Source organism: Callithrix jacchus, chromosome 14, assembly GCF_049354715.1.
Source record: "Callithrix jacchus isolate 240 chromosome 14, calJac240_pri, whole genome shotgun sequence".
Classification (NCBI taxonomy): domain Eukaryota; kingdom Metazoa; phylum Chordata; class Mammalia; order Primates; family Cebidae; genus Callithrix; species Callithrix jacchus.
Genome location: NC_133515.1, coordinates 20,561,006 through 20,577,605, shown reverse-complemented (window position 1 = coordinate 20,577,605; position 16,600 = coordinate 20,561,006).

Genomic DNA, 16,600 nt, shown 5'->3' with positions numbered 1-16,600 from the left:
GGGTTCAAGTGGTCCTCCCACCTCAGCCTCTAGAGTAGCTGGGACAACTGGGGCAGACCACCACACCTGGCTAATTTTTGTATTTTTAGTAGAGATGGGGTTTCACCATACTGGCCAGGCTGGTCCCGAACTCCTGAGCTCAAGTGATCTGCCCTCCTCAGCCTCCCAAAGTGCTGAGATTACGGGCGTGAGCAACCGTGCCTGGCTGAGGCAGTCAATTCTGTAAGTGAAACATTATATGAAAAAAATTATGATTCCTATAGTTAATTTCACTCTGAGAAGGCAATGTACATGCTGGATAGGAGCACAGAGTTGGGAGGCAATGAGCCAGACTTTAAGAGAGCCAGACTTTAAGAATCTACTTTACACTACATATAGCTATATGACTCTGGACAAGTTACCTAATCTTGATATGCCTCCGTTTCTACATCTATTAAATGGTGTAAGAGCACTGTAAGTTGGCTAACCCATCACCTATTTTCATTTTTTTCTCTATTGCTCCACTCTAGATGTTAAAAAGCCATATACTTCACCAACCTGCTTTACAACTAGGAGTAGCCAGTAACCCATGTAAGGAAATCTTCTGGAGGGTACATGAGAAAATTTATAATTGTTAAGAAAAGAAAAAGACAGCCTCTTGCCACCTTTCTTCTCTTCCTGCCTTCAAAGTAGATGTGCTGCCTAGAGCTGTGGCAACCATCTTGTGACCATGATGCAACAGATATGCTAAGAATGGTGGATTTGAAAAAAATTTTTTGGCCAGGCGCAGTGGTTCACGCCTATAATCCCAGCACTTTGGGAGGCCAAGGTGGGTGGATCACGAGGTCAAGATACCGAGACCATCCTGGTCAACATGGTGAAACCCCGTCTCTACTAAAAATACAAAAATTAGCTGGGCATGGTGGTGTGTGCCTGTAGTCCCAGCTACTCAGGAGGCTGAGGCAGGAGAATTGCTTGAACCCATGAGGCGGAGGTTGTGGTGAGCTGAGATCGTGCCATTGCACTCCAGTCTGGGTAACAAGAGCGAAACTCCGTCTCAAAAAAAAAAATTTTTTTTTTAATTATTTCTTGTTAATGAACTATCCATTACTTACCTCAGATTTCTTGTCATATGAGAAAAATAAATCCTTATTAGTATAATTCCTGTTATACGCCTCTGGGTCATTCCTAATTTTCAAATAAGGATAATAATATAATGGAATTAAGTGAGATAATGCTGGGAAAGGGCTGACTCGGCACTGTACCTGCTACATAGGACATACACAATACATGTTATTTATTGTCCACTTCAAATGTGTAATTACAAAGAGATTTAAGCATGTTCCTGTCACTGTCACTACCCAGAAGATTAACACTAATTTTTTTTTTTTTTTTCAGACCACATATTTGGTGCCCAGGCTGGAGTGCAGTGGCATGATCTCTGCTCATTGCAACCTCCTACTTCTGGGTTCAAGCTATTCTCCTGCCTCTGCCTCCCCAGTAGCTGGGATTACAGGCATGAGCCACCACACCTGGCTAATTTTTGGATTTTTAATAGAGACAGGGTTTTACCATGTGAGACAGGGTTTTACCGTATTGGCCAGGCTGGTCTCCATCTTCTGACCTCAAGTGATCTACCCACCCTGGCCTCCCAAAGTACTGGGATTATAGGCGTGAGCCACTGCTCCTGGCCCACACTAAATGTTATTTAGTCAAATAATTGTTTATGGCTACAACTCTTTTCCAAGAGACATACTAAAGTCTAAATACAAATGTATATATTTGAAAAGCTAATATAAATGGCATTAGAGTTCATTTCTGTTACTGCTTTCCCAATTGCCAAAAGCAATCTGCACATAGTTTATTCAGACGAGGTCGATTTCTGCTAGTTGTGGTCCTTGAACCTTTTTTGGTACCTTAAGAGTAAATAGGTGTTTGGTTTTTTGTTTGCTTTTTAAGCAACTCTTCTAAATTTTGCTGTGCTCACTGTTTCTTCACATGTTGTTACTGTCTAGATATAAATTTTGCTTTTCTATTGGAGACTCTTTTGAGAGCTGGCTATCCCCTCTTGCTCCTTTTCTCTTCTCTACTCCCAAGTTTCTTGCTCTTTTTCTTACCTTGTAAGAAATTCATACCCTCTTGAGAGGCCCTTTTGTTTGAACTTCAGTCTTTAGTTTCATCAGGCTTTCCAAGGAAATTGATCTGTCAATGAAGGTTGGCTTGCCTGACCTTCAGAATATCTGTATTATTCAGTGATATGTTTTTCTGGTTGCTTTGTTTGAGCATAGTGTAAACATCACCCATTGCATGGCTATGGCAGTGACATAAATCTAGCAGAGTAAGATCAAGGACAGACAGAAGTCCCACCACAGATTATAATTCAGTGAAAGCGATTCTTTTTGACTGCTTATACAACTAAAGAAAACTTATAAACATAGAAAGCAATTATTTTTTATTTTATTTATTTATTTAATTTTGGAAGCAGTCTCACTGTTGCCCAGGCTGGAGTGCAGTGGCATCATCTCCACTCACTGCAACCTCTGCCTCCTGGGTTCAAGCGATTCTTCTGCCCAGCCTCCCAAGTAGCTGGGACTACAGCATGCGCCACCACACCTGGCTGATTTTTGTATTTTTCTTAGAAACATGGTTTCACCATATTGGCCAAGCTGGTCTTGAACTCCTGACCTTGTTGTCTGCCCGCCTCAGCCTCCCGAAGTGCTGGTATTACAGGTGTGAGCCACTGTGCCTGGCCAGAAAGCAATTATTAAACCAACAATATGCTCATACTGATATTAAATGGTGTGCCAGATTGTAGAAAGAGTTACCTTTCAGTAAGAGCACTGCTTGTTTATTTAGATATCTAGTCTGTACACAAAAGCATGATTTTTATTTCTTATAACCAAAGTAGAAACCTATTCTGAGCAATTTGACAAAAGGCTTATATTATGTATTTTAGTGTAGTTTAAGATTACGATAAGATACAATTCCTAAAGAGTGAAATATAAGGCTGGGTATGGTGGCTAACACCTTTAATCTTAGCATTTTGGGAGGCTGAGGTGGGCAGATCACCTGAGATCAGGAGTTCAAGACCAGCCTAGCCAACGTGGTGAATCCCAGTCTCTACTAAAAATACAAAAATTAGCTGGGCGTGGTGGTGCGCATCTGTAATCCCAGCTACTAGGGAGACTGAGGCAGGAGAATTGCTTGAACCTGGGAGGCGGAGGCTTCAGTGAGACGAGATTGCGCCATTGCATACCAGCCTGGGTGACAAGAGCAAAACTCTTTCTCAAAAAAAAAAGAGTGAAATACAACTTTTTCACAAAATATGGAACTGCGGTAGTTTAGAACAATGTCTCAACATATCTCCTACACTACGTTTAATAGTAAATCTCTGTATTTGGCGGCACAATATACTCTTATTGTAAACCAAAAACACATGCTGAGCACTGGACATTGTCCAGCGTTTAATTCATATGATTCATTCTAAGTTTCTGACTGAGATCATTCTTTCAGACTGTATGTATTTCTCCTGGGACCCATAAAATATGCAGCTAACATAATTTCATTTTTATTTCCTTTCCTAGAAAAGGAGAAATCACCTTTAAAAATATTTTGAAGTCATAGTCTGTAAGGCAATATGAAAGATCAGCTTTTGTAATGTGATTCATGAATTACAAACTAAATTAAAATGTTACCTACTCTTAAAGAGTAGAAAACATTTTTTTGTAAACTCTGCATAAGATAATGAAAGATCAGCTTTCGTATTGCCTTACAGACTGACTTCAAAATATTTTTAAAGGGACTCCTTTGTTCTAGAACTGCTCTAATATAGTAGCCACTAGCCACATATTGCTATTGAAAGATTAAAATGTGATGATTCCAAATCAAGATATGTGGTAAACATAAAATACACACCAGATTTCAAAGGCTGACATGAAAAAAGGATTGTGAAATATCTCACTAGTAGTTTTTATAGTGATTACTTATTGAAATTTTAACATTGTGAACATATTGGTTTAAGTAAAATATATTGTGAAAATTAATTTCATGTTTCTATTTACTTTTGATAAAAGTACTACTAGAACATTTTTAAATTACTTGTAGTGATCTCATTTGTAACATATTACATTTCAATCATATACTGCTGTTCTAGTCACTCTGCTAAGCCCTGAAATTAACTCCAAATACCTCCCTGGAATACAGTGCCAAGGTAGAGGCTTCCTTGAACTTCAACTTCTAAAAGTAAGCAAGAATAGAGAAATATCTTCTGCTTTGAAAAACATTGACTCCGAAACCCTAATATATCAATTACATATTATTGGGGGGCTAACTAAGCTCCTATTTTAAATGTAATTTGAAGAAATTGGGCCAGAGTCCTTCCCATCTTAGTGCTAATTATATAATCAGACAATTAGATTGCTCTTTTCCTAAAGCCTATTTAGTTTTAGTTTCTTTTTTTTTTTTTTTTTTTGACATGGAGACTGACTATGTCACCAAGGCTGGAGTAAGGTGATGTGATCTTTGCTCATTGCAACCTCCGCCTCCTGGGTTCAAGTGATTCTCCTGCCTCAGCCTCCTGAGTAGCTGGGATTATAGGTGCGTGCCACCACGCCCATCTAATTTCTTTTTTTTTTTTTTTTGAGAGAGAGTCTCTCTCTGTCACCCAGGCTGGAGTTCAGTTGCACAATCTCGGCTCACTGCAACCTCTGCCTCCCGGGTTCAAGCAATTCTCCTGCCTCAATCTCCCAAGCAGCTGGGATTATAGGTGTATGCCACCACACCCAGCCAATTTTTGTACTTTTAGTAGAGACGGGGTTTTGCCATGTTGGCCAGGCTGGTCTCAAACTGCTCATCTCAGGTGATCCACCCGCCTCAGATCAAAGTGCTGGGATTACAGGCATAAGCCACCATGCACACCTATCTAAAGCCTTTTGCCAAGACAAATTAGCTCTCAGAACCACAGTATTCCTTTTGTAATGTGATTCATGAATTGCAAACTAAATTAAAATCTTACCTACTCTTCAAGAGTAGAAAATATGAAAAAGTTCTATGTTAGCCCTTACAATAATTAAAAATTTGTAAGCTTTGAAATGAATACAGGGAATAAAATCATTGCATGTGACAAAACAAAAGTTTAAATTGGCTTTGTAAACTCTGCATAAGATAATGAAAGCCAGGTTTCTCAATACTAGAAAAAGATAAACGTTATAAATAAGCCAAGGAGAATTCCAGAATGAATCCTGTGGTGCCAAATGTGTGTTGACTACAAGGAATAACAGTGACTTTACACTGGGAACACCTTAATCAGAGGCTAAGGTTAAAGATACAACAGCATTCTCATACCCCTTGCACAGCTACCCCCAACGTTAACATAACGGTGGTACAATTATCAAAACTAAGAAATGAGTCTTAACTAAACTCTAGACCTAAGTCACGTTTTACCAGTCTTTCCTTTAGTGTCCTTTCTCTGCTTCAGGATTCAATCCATGATCCTTGACACTTGGTACTTTGTCACATGTCCCTCTGTATGGGTTTCTTTGATGTTTTCCCATGATTAGGGACAGACACTGAAAGACTCAGAGCCACTTTACAAAGAAGCCTTTAGGGAGCTCCCCACCGAAAATGAGAGACAACACAAGGACACTAAAGGAAATTTTAGCCTCCGACATCTATAGCTATAGCAAATAGTAAACAAAGCCTAACTCCTAGCCAAAGAAACACAAAACCTCACACTAAAAGCTTATTTACCTCAGTTCCTTTTACCCAGTACATCATGTACAGTCTCAAAAAATTACAAAACATAACAAAAGACAAACCCCACAGTTTGAAGAGACAGAGCAAGCATCAGAACGAAACTCAGATATGAAAGAGATATTGGAAGTATCTGACCAGGAATTTAAAATAACTATGAGTAACTTGCTAGGGGCTCTAATGTAAAAAAAGGATAACATGCAAGAACAGACGGATAATGTAAACGGAGAGGTAAAAACCCTAAGAAGAAATGAAAATAAAATACTGGAAATAAAAAACACCAAAACAGAAATGAAGAATACCTTTGATGGGTTCATCAAAAGAATGGACACGACAAGTGAATCAGTGAGATGTCAATAGTTACTTCAAATGCTGACATACAATGAGAAAAAAGAATGCTAAAGAAAAAACAGAACAAGACTCAAGAACTGTGAGACAATTATAAAAGGTGGAACATGGACTTTTTGGAAATACCAGAAAGAGGAGAAAAAGATAAAGAAACAGAAGAAACATTTGAAGCAACAGTGACTTAAAATGTCCCCAAATTAATGATAGACACAGCTATGATCTGAATGTTTTTGTCTCCTCAAAAGTTGTATTGAAACTTAATCCTCAATATGATAATACTGAGGTGGAGCTTTGGGGAGTCAATCAGGTTATGAGAGCTCCATCCTCAGGACTGGGATTAGTGCCCTTATGAAAGAAGCCCTAGGGAATTAGCTAGCCCCTGACACCATGTGAGGACAAACGCAGAATGCACCATCTATGAGGAATCAGGGCTTCACCAGACATTGCTAGTGCCTCACCAGACACTGCTAATGCCTTGGTCTTGGATATCTCAGCACCCAGAACTGTAAAAAATAAATTTGTTGCTTATAAGCTCCCCAGTTTATAATATTTTTGTCATAGCAGCCCAAATGAACTCAGGTAGACATAAAAGATCCAGGAAGCTCAAAAAACACCATATAGGATAAATAACAAAAATGCTACATCTAAGTGTGTGTATATATACACTTAGATGTAGCATTTTTGTTATTTCACAAGTATATATACCGCATATATATATTTTTTTCGAGGTGGAGTTTCACTCTTGTTGCCCAGGCTGGAGTGCAATGGCACAATTTCAGCTCACTGCAGCCTCCACCTCCCAGGTTCAAGCAATTCTCCTACCTCAGACTCCCAAGTACCTGGGATTACAGGCATCCGCCACTATGTCTGGCTAATTTTTGGTATTTTTAGTAGAGACAGGGTTTCATCATGTTGGCCAGGCTGGTCTCGAACTCCTGACCTCAGGTGATCTGCCCACCTCGGCCTCCCAAAGTGCTGGGATTACAGGCATGGGTCACTGCACCTGCCAAAACATCTTATCTAGACACAGATCTCATTCCTTTCACAAAAATTAACTTAAAATGGATCATTACACCTAAATGTAAAATATAAAACTATACAATTCCTAGAAGATAACATAAGAGAAAACTCGTGTGACCTTGGATTTGGTGATGGCATTTTAGATATAACATCAAAAATATGACTCATAAAAGAAAAAATTGGTAAGTTGGATTTAAATTGTTCTGCTTGCAAAGGGCACTGTTAAGAGAATGGAAAGGTAAGCCATTAACTGGCAGAAAAATCTTTGCAAAAATTATAGTTCTTTATATATAATATACATAATGTGTAACATTTATATATAAATTATATGTTATATAATATACATAACATTTATATATAATATAAATGACATTATATACAATATATATAACATTGTATATTATATGATATATATAACATATATAACATTGTATATAATATATATACTATATATTGTATATTATTGTATATAATATATATTATATACAATGTAATATATATTTTATATATGTCATATATAATATATATTGTGTACATATGATATATATATTTTATGTATATATATTTTATATACATATATATATTTTGAAAAAGGCAAAACTGTAGGAAACAGTAAAAAGTTCAGTGGTTGCCAGGAGTTAGGAGTAGGGGTGGTGGATGAATGCAGGAGCACAGCTGATTTTTAGGGTAGTGAAACTATTCTGTTTGATTCTGTAATGATGAATAGATGTCATTATACATTTGTCAAAATCCAGATAATATACTGTCAAGTGCATCACTTGCATAAAGAGACCACCAGGCAGGCTTTGTGTGAGCAACATGGCTATTTATTCACCCAGGTGCGAGTGAGCTGAGTCCCAGAAGAGAGTCAGCGGAGGGCAGAGGGATAGGAGTTGGTTTTATAGGTTGGGGCAAGTGGTCAGTTAAAGGTGGTAATCTATTTTAGGGAGGGTAAGTAAAGGTGTCATGGGATGCATGGACACAAGGGTAGGGGTCGGTATTCTATCTCGGGGAGGGGAAGGGCATCATGGGATGCATGATCACAAGGGTCGGGGTCATCTATTACAAACAGGCATGATCATAAGGGTGGGGGTTATCAGTTGCAAGCAGTAAATTACATAGTTACAAGGGTGGGGTTCCTGAGAAACCCAATGTCCAGGGGGGAAATTCCACAAAGCTGAGCAGGAACAATGGCTGCAAGTTGCAGGTTGTAGGGGGAGAGCAATTAGTTGCAGCAGGAACAAGTTGTTTCACTTCTTTTTGTGACCACCTGGTTACTTGCAGTTACTTCAGACTTTCTAGCTCCTGGGGACCATCCAGAGGTGTATGCGCTGGTCTCCAAGGCTAATATGGCCAGGCTTGGACTTGGAGGCCTGACATATACAACACCAAGAATGAACCCAATGTAATCCATGGACTACTGTTAATAAAATGTTAATAATGGCTCATCAATTATAACCAATGTACTAAACTAATGCAAGATGTTAATAATAAGGAAAACTGGGGGGTGGGAGGGTTTGGGTTAAGAGGGCATATGGGAATTCTTAACTGTTTGCTCACTTTTCTGATAGGCTGAAATTGTTCAAACAATAAAGTATATTATTAATAGTTTTCAAAAATTCACTCAAAGGGCTAAATAGCAGAATGCACATGACAATGATAGGTCTTTGTGAACTTGAAGACAGATTAGAAATGGTAGACTGAAATCCTACAAAATCAATAATTACATAAAATGTAAATGGTCTAAACATACCAACTATAAGGCAGACTGTCAGACTAAATTAAACAAACACCTAAGTAGATACTATTTATAATAAAATAACTTTCAATATACACCAATTGATTAAAATGAAAAGAATGGAAAAATGCAAATAGTAATCAAAGAAAATTAAGCTGGGTGTGGTGGCTTACACCTGTAATCCTAGCACTTTGGGAAGCCAAGGCAGGAAGATTTCTTGAGGCTAGGAGTTCCAGACCAGCCTGGGCAGCAGAGTGACATCCCATCTCTACAAATAAAAAAATTGTTTAAATAGCCCAGCATGGTGGCATGCATGGTATAATATACCCTAGCTGCTCAGAAGGTTGAGGTGGGAGAATCACTTGAGCCCAGGATTTGAGGTTATAGCAAGCTATGATTGCACCACTGCACTCCAGCCTGGGCAACAGAATGAGACCCTGTATCTAAAAAAATAAGCAAAAGAAAAAGAAAATTAGAGTATCTATATTAACATCAAAGTAGACTTCAAACAAAGATGATTACCATGAATAAAGGATACTACCTAATTATTAAAGGGTCAATTCAATAAGAAGACGTAACAGTCATAAATATGTAAACATAATTCCACAGTAAAAGGAATCAGGAGGCCTGACAGATGCTTATTTCAGGTCTGGAGTAAGGGATGTACAAAGTGAACCAGGACTAATGAAGTTATAGTAAAACTCCAAAAGACTAATAAAGTCATTACTAATGGAGTCATATGAAAAGGTCCCAGGAGCCAGCAGAAAGGACTCCCCTTGGCTAACTCTGGAACATTTTGACAGTCTGAGCATCAATAAGAGTAACGAACCATAATTGACTAGAATACATTTAAAACATAAAAATTCTTGAGTCCATAATCATAATCAACAAAGATAAAAACAAAACATCTTATTTGTCACTGCTAGGGGTGGCTATTATTCAATTTCTTATTCTAAAATTGGTAATTAAAGGTAAATAAACAATAATTTATTCTTTATCTGCAGTGGAACTAAGTTTTAGATACAAGATAACCCCAGTAGATACGGGAAAGTTCTTTAGAGGTAAGAATGACAGTTAACAAATGTAGAAAAAAACAAGACAATCTAATCACCATTTTGCAGCTTCTAATTAAATGACTGATTCAAGAAAGAATCATTACTGCACGCTAAAACCATTAAGGGAAAGCTGTCAAAGATCTTAACACATCAACCCATAGAATACTTTCTAGTGGCAAGAAGATAAACAGATAGTCACCTTAACCCTATGATCTTAGGATCTCTAAAAATGTACACTGGTTATTCTAGTTAGCAAAGAATTTTAAAAAATAATAAAAATTAAAAAAAATTCTAATAATGAGTACACTGGATATTATGTGAAAAAAATGGCATCAGGCCAGGTATGGTGGCTCACACCTGTAATCCTGGCACTTTCAGAGGCCGAGGTGGGTGGATCACCTGAGGCCAGGTGTTTGAGACCAGCCTGGCCAACATGGTGAAATCCTATCTCTACTAAAATTACAAAAAATTAGCTGGGTGTGGTGGTGAGAATATGTAATCCCAGCTACTTGGGAGGCTGAAGCAGAAGAATCACTTGAACCTGGGAGGCAGAGGTTGCAGTGAGCTGAGATTGTGCCCACTCCAGCCTGGGCAACAAGAGGAAACTCTGCCTCTGAAAAAAAAAAAAATAAATAAAAGAAAGAAAGAAAATGGCATCAACTGTGAAGAATTATTGTCCAACATGTTTAATGTAATTGTATTTAAGCCTAAAATTCTGCTTTACTGGAAATAAAAAAAAATAGTTAGAAAACACCATGAGGAGGCCAGGCACAGTGGCTCACGCCTATAATCCCAGCACTTTGGGAGGCCAAGGCAGGTGGATCACGAGGTCAAGAGATTGAGACCATCCTGGTCAACAAGATGAAACCTCGTCTCTACTAAAAATACAAAAATTAGCTGGGCATGGTGGTGTGCGCCTGTCCTAGCTACTCGGGAGGCTGAGGGAGGAGAACTGCTTGACCCCAGGAGGCAGAGGTTGCGGTGAGCCGAGATTGTGCCATTCCACTCCAGTCTGGGTAACAACAGCAAAACTCCATCTCAAAAAAAAAAAAAAAAAAGAAAACACCATGAGGAAACAATCAGATATAAACAGAAAGTGACACAAGTGGCTATGTCTCTCCAATAAGTTCAAAGTCAAGAAAAAAGAATGGGGGCCAGGTACTACACTTGATTCTTAAAAAGCTTAGAGACAAACAATGAAATGCAACCTATGCTCCTTTATTAGAACCCTATTTAAACAAAACAGCTCTCAAAGACATTTTTTGGGTCAAAAGGGGAAATGTGAATGTACTCTGGTTATTAGACAACATTTAGAAAGCACTGTTACAGCCAGGCACAGTGACTCATACCTGTAATTCCAGCACTTTGGAAGGCTAAGGAGGGCAGATCACAAGGTCAGGTCATCTAGACCTGAGACATCATGTTGATCACCACCTATAGGGGTCTGTCCTCTAAACCCTAACTCTGTGATGAATAAAATACACACACACACCAAGTATAGTGATCAAGTGGGCTAGGAAGGTCATCAGCTGCTCTCAGAAGGCTACTGCAGTTACCTGACCTTACTAGCTGTTCCTCCTCACATTTAGTCAGTATAGATTTAATAACAGAGGTTCTAAGTCAACACATTTGTGGACAATTAACATGGTTAAAAGGGTGGTTATAGAAATGATAAAAGTTCTGATCTGGGCCCAGAACAAACACCATTAACTAGTAATCCCCCTTTGACCTCCCCTCCCCTCGAGAGGACCATCCAGCACAAAGTTTACATGAGTAAACAAACTAGTTAGAGTAGAGATAAAGGAATATATGGGGTAAACAGACTTAACTGGAGAAGCTTCTATTATCCCTAATATTTGCCCTATGATCTAATACCCTAAGGTAAGAACTGGCTGTCTTCAGTCTGTCCCATTATTAAAAACCCGTTGGCCTTCCAAAAGGTTTGAGACTATATCTTATAACTTTCCCTAATATTTCTCTTAATATTTTGCCAACCCGAGACCATCATGGTCAACATGGTGAAACCTCATCTCTTTACTAAAAATATAAAAATTAGCTGGGTGTGGTAGCACACACCTGTAGTTCCAGCTACTCAGGAGGCTGAGGCAGGAGAATCACTTGAACGAGGGAGGCAGAGGTTAAGATTGTGCCATTGCACTCCAGGCTGGGTGACAGAGTAAGACTCTGTCTCAAAAAAAAAAAGCACTATTACTTGCATTAGGTATGAAAATTGGGTGATTATATTGTAAAAGAATTCCTTCTTTAAAAAAGATGCATTCTGGCCGGGCACGGTGGCTCAAGCCTGTAATTCCAGCACTTTGGGAGGCCGAGGCAGGAGGATTACCTGAGCTTAGGAGTTCGAGACCAGTCTGGCCAACATGGTGAAACCTCAACTCTACTAAAAATACAAAAAAATTAGCCAGGCGTGGTGGCATAGGCCTGTAATATCAGCTACTCAGGAGGCTGAGGCAGGAAAATTGCTTGAAGCCAGGAGGCAGAGGTTGCGGTGAGTCGAGATTTATATCACTGCACTCCAGCCTGGCGACACAGCAAGACTTCGTCAAAACAAACAAGATGCATTCTAAAGTATCTAGGGATGAAGAGTTTAAAGTAATTTACTTCAAACTACAGTGAAAAAAATTAAATACTGCAATATTAATTACTAAATCTAGATGGTAGCTTTACAATATTCACAGATGAGCATATTTCCTTTAAATTTCTATGTGCTTAAAATTTTTCATATTAATAAATAATATATGTATTACATTGGGAAATACATAACTACAGTTGACAGAAAATAATACTAAAAGTGCAGGATAACCAACTCTATCTGGGAGGCAGGATTATAGGGACTTCAATTTTCTTCTCATGTTAGCTTTAAAATATGATTATATTAGTTTATGCTTACACTTTTATCATTTCTTTTCATTTGTTTTGATCTATATTTATTTACATTTCTCTGTGGGCATGCATTCTCAACTACTGATTTCACACAGTAGAAAAGGGCTTCTCCATAGCTCCCAAGTGTTTGCATCTCCACTGAAGAGCCCAACCCAGAGTGAGACTGAAACTTCTTAGCTTCAATTCTAAATCCCTAAGTAGGCGGTCTGGCCCTGCAGACTTTAGTGCCCTTCTCTGGTCTAATTACCTCCAGCCAGAAGGATGGGGTCCACTGTACAAACATGGGCAGTTCCCACAGACAGGAGGAGCTGGGTAGACACCACAAAAAGTGTTCTCTACACTCTCCCTCCATTTTTATGAACATCACTTGCTAAATTATTAAAATTGACTCCTAACTTCTCTCCTTAGCACCTGAGTTCCTTCTCTCAAACTACATACACATAAATACTTTCATAAACAATGCCCTTCATTAAGTTTTTGTTTAAAAACATCCATATCTACCCTATACATTCTTATCAATTTTTTTTTTTCATAGAAAATCTGGCATCCCTTAACATTCAGGATCCTAATGACCTGGCTCTTCCTTGCTTCTTTCAACTTTATGTCCATTCTTTTGGCTACTTGTTCCAAGACGATGCCACCATCTTTACACCCATACACCCACTCAGATTCCTTTTATTTTTTAAATTAAGATGTATTAACAGTTTTTAAATGCACAGTGCTGTAGCATGAAGTACATTCACACTGCTGTGCAACCATCACCACCATCCATCTCCAGAAATTTTTCTCTTGCAAAACTGAAACTCTGTCCCCATTAAACAGTAACTCTCTACTCCCCAATCTACACCCTTGACAATACCAATTCTACTTTCTTGGAATTTCATTATTCTAGGTATTTCACATTAGTGAGATTGTACATATTTGTACTTTTTATGATTTTCTTTTTTCACTAAATGTAATGTTCTCAAGGGTCATCCATGATGTAGCATGAGTCAGAATTTCTTTCCTTTTTTTTTTTTTTTGAGATGAAGTCTTTATCTTGTTGCCCACACTGGAGTGCAATGGCATGAACTCGGGTCACTGCAACCTCCATCTCCTGGGTTCAAGCGATTTTCCTGCCTCAGCCTCCCAAGTAGCTGGGATTACAGGTGGATGCCCACCACCACACATAGCTAATTTTTGTACTTTTGGAGAAGATGGGATTTTACCATGTTGGCCAGATTGGTCTCAAACTCCTGACCGCAGGTGATCTGCCTGCCTTGGCCACCCAAAGTGCTGGGATTACAGGAGTGAGCAACAGTAGCTGGCCAGAATTTCCTTCCTTTTTAAGGGATTATAAATAAATATTCCATTGTATGAATGTGCCACATTCTATTTATCCATTTCTGGACATTTGGGTGGTTTCCACCTTTTAGCTATTGTGAAAATGCTACTATGAACATGGATGTGCAAAAATCTCAAGACCTTGCCTTCACTTCTTTGGGATATATATCCAGGCATGGAATTCCTAGATCATATGGCAACTGTATCTTTAATTTTTTTAAGAACTGCCATACTGTTTTCCACAGGAGCTGTACCATTGTACATTCCCTCCAACAGTGCACAAGGATTCCAATTTCTCCACACCCTTGCTAACATTATTTTCTGTTTTTTGATAGTAGCCATCTGAACGGGTAGGGGGTGTATCTCACTGTGCTTTTAATTTGCATTTCCCTAATGATTAGTGATGTTGAGCATTTTTCATATACTTGTTGACCACTGTTATTTAACAGCTGCAGAGTATTCTAGGTAGAAACCATAATCTTAAACAATGTCCTGGATAAACTTTCTCAGTTGTTCTTAAAAACAAATCTGCAACGGTGCTTCTTGTATATTCTTCTGTTTTCAATTTTTAAAAACTTTATTATAGAAAGTTTCACATATACACTAAACTAGACAAGCTAATATAAAGAATACCATGCATCTATGAGGTAGTTTCAAGTTATCAATTTATGGCCAATCTTGTTTCACTGATAATTCTACCTACATTCCTCCCCCCCACATTTTATTTTAAAGTAAATCTCAGTGATATCATTTAGTCTACAAATAGGGATCTTTAAAATTTGCTTTTTTTTTTTTAATCGGCATCTCACTGTGTCACCCAGACTGCAGTGCAGTGGTGCAATTATAGCTGACTGGAACTACAGGTGCAGGCTGCCATGCCCAGCTAATTAAAAAAAAATTTCTTTTGTAGAGACGGGGGTCTCTTTCTGCTTCCCAGGCTGGTCTCAAACTCCTAACCTCAAGCAATCCTCCTGCTTCAACCTCCAAAAGTGCTGGGATTACAATGTGAGCCATTGCACTCAACAAAATTTGTACATTCTTTTGGTGTTTATATAAGAATACATCTCTAAGATAAATTCCAAAAATGAATTTCCTGGGCCAAAGTAGAGCTGAATTTTACATTAATAGCTATTGCCCACTTGTCCTTTACAAAACTTGTATGGATTTATACTGCCATCAACAATAAATTAGGCAGGCATGCTGGCATGCACTTGTAAACCCTGCTACTCAAAAGGATAGTTTAAGTGCAAGAGTTCAAGACCAGTGTAGGCAACATAGGGAGACCTCCGAGGGCAGGGTGGGGGGAAGGGTTTCCCCTATCCTCATCAAAACAATATATAGTCAAACTTTTCATCTGTATTTGTGAAAAGTCATATTTTTTATTTTATGATTATTAAATACCTTCTTGCGCTTTGAAAAATTTGTATTTTTCTGAGAAAATGTTTTTTCTGAGTTGAACATTTTTGTACTTTTTAAAAAATAATTAGAACTTTTTGTTATGCATCTTACAAATATTTTTCTTGGTTGTGTTTGTTATATTTATTTGCTATGCAGAAAATTTAGATTTCTGTGTAGTTACATTTATCAAATTTTTTTTTTTTTTGAGACAGAGTCTTGGTGTGTCCCCCAGGCTGGAGCACAATGGGTGATCTCAGCTCACTGCAACCCCCACCTCCCGGGTTCAAGCAATCCTCCTGCCACAGTCTCCCAAGCAGTTGGGATTACAAGCACCTGCCACTAGACCCGACAAAATTTTTGTATTTTTAGTAGAGATAGGATTTCACCATTTTGATCAGGCTGGTCTCGAACTCCTGACCTCAGGTGATCCACCCACCTCGGCCTCTCAAAGTGTTGGGATTACAGGCGTGAGCCACCGCACTCGGCCTACATTTATCAATTTTTACTTGTATGATTTATATGCTATTTGTAAAGTCGCCATTCCAACCTTAGTTTTGTTTTGCTTTTTTCCCTTGTTTTCTTCTGGTATTTTTATATCTTCTCTCTCTCTCTTTTTTTTGAACATTTAACTATTTGTCTTGTTTGGAATTTACTTTGATGTAAGGACATCAAATAGATCCAGTGATTTTCTCCCACATGCCTCGACTGGCATTCTATTGCTAGAAAGTAGGTATAGTTACTGTATCAAATACCCTGACAGAGATCATTTATCCTCAGGATGAATCACCTGTCTTACCTATTAGATCCTTTGCAGATTTCAGGTTTTGATAGACGGAATGGGCGAAGACAATAAGAGCCAGCAAAGAAGAAAAGGATGCACAGGCAAGACTGGAATCTCTCCAAGAAAGGTAAACTTTTCTTTTTTTTTGAGACGGAGGTTCGCTCCTGTTACCCAGGCTGGAGGGCAATGGGGCGCGATCTCGGCTCACCGCAACCTCCGCCTCCTGGGGTCAAGCAATTCTCCTGCTGCTCAGCCACCCGAGTAGCTGAGACTACAGGCGCGCACCACCATGCCCAGCTAATTTTT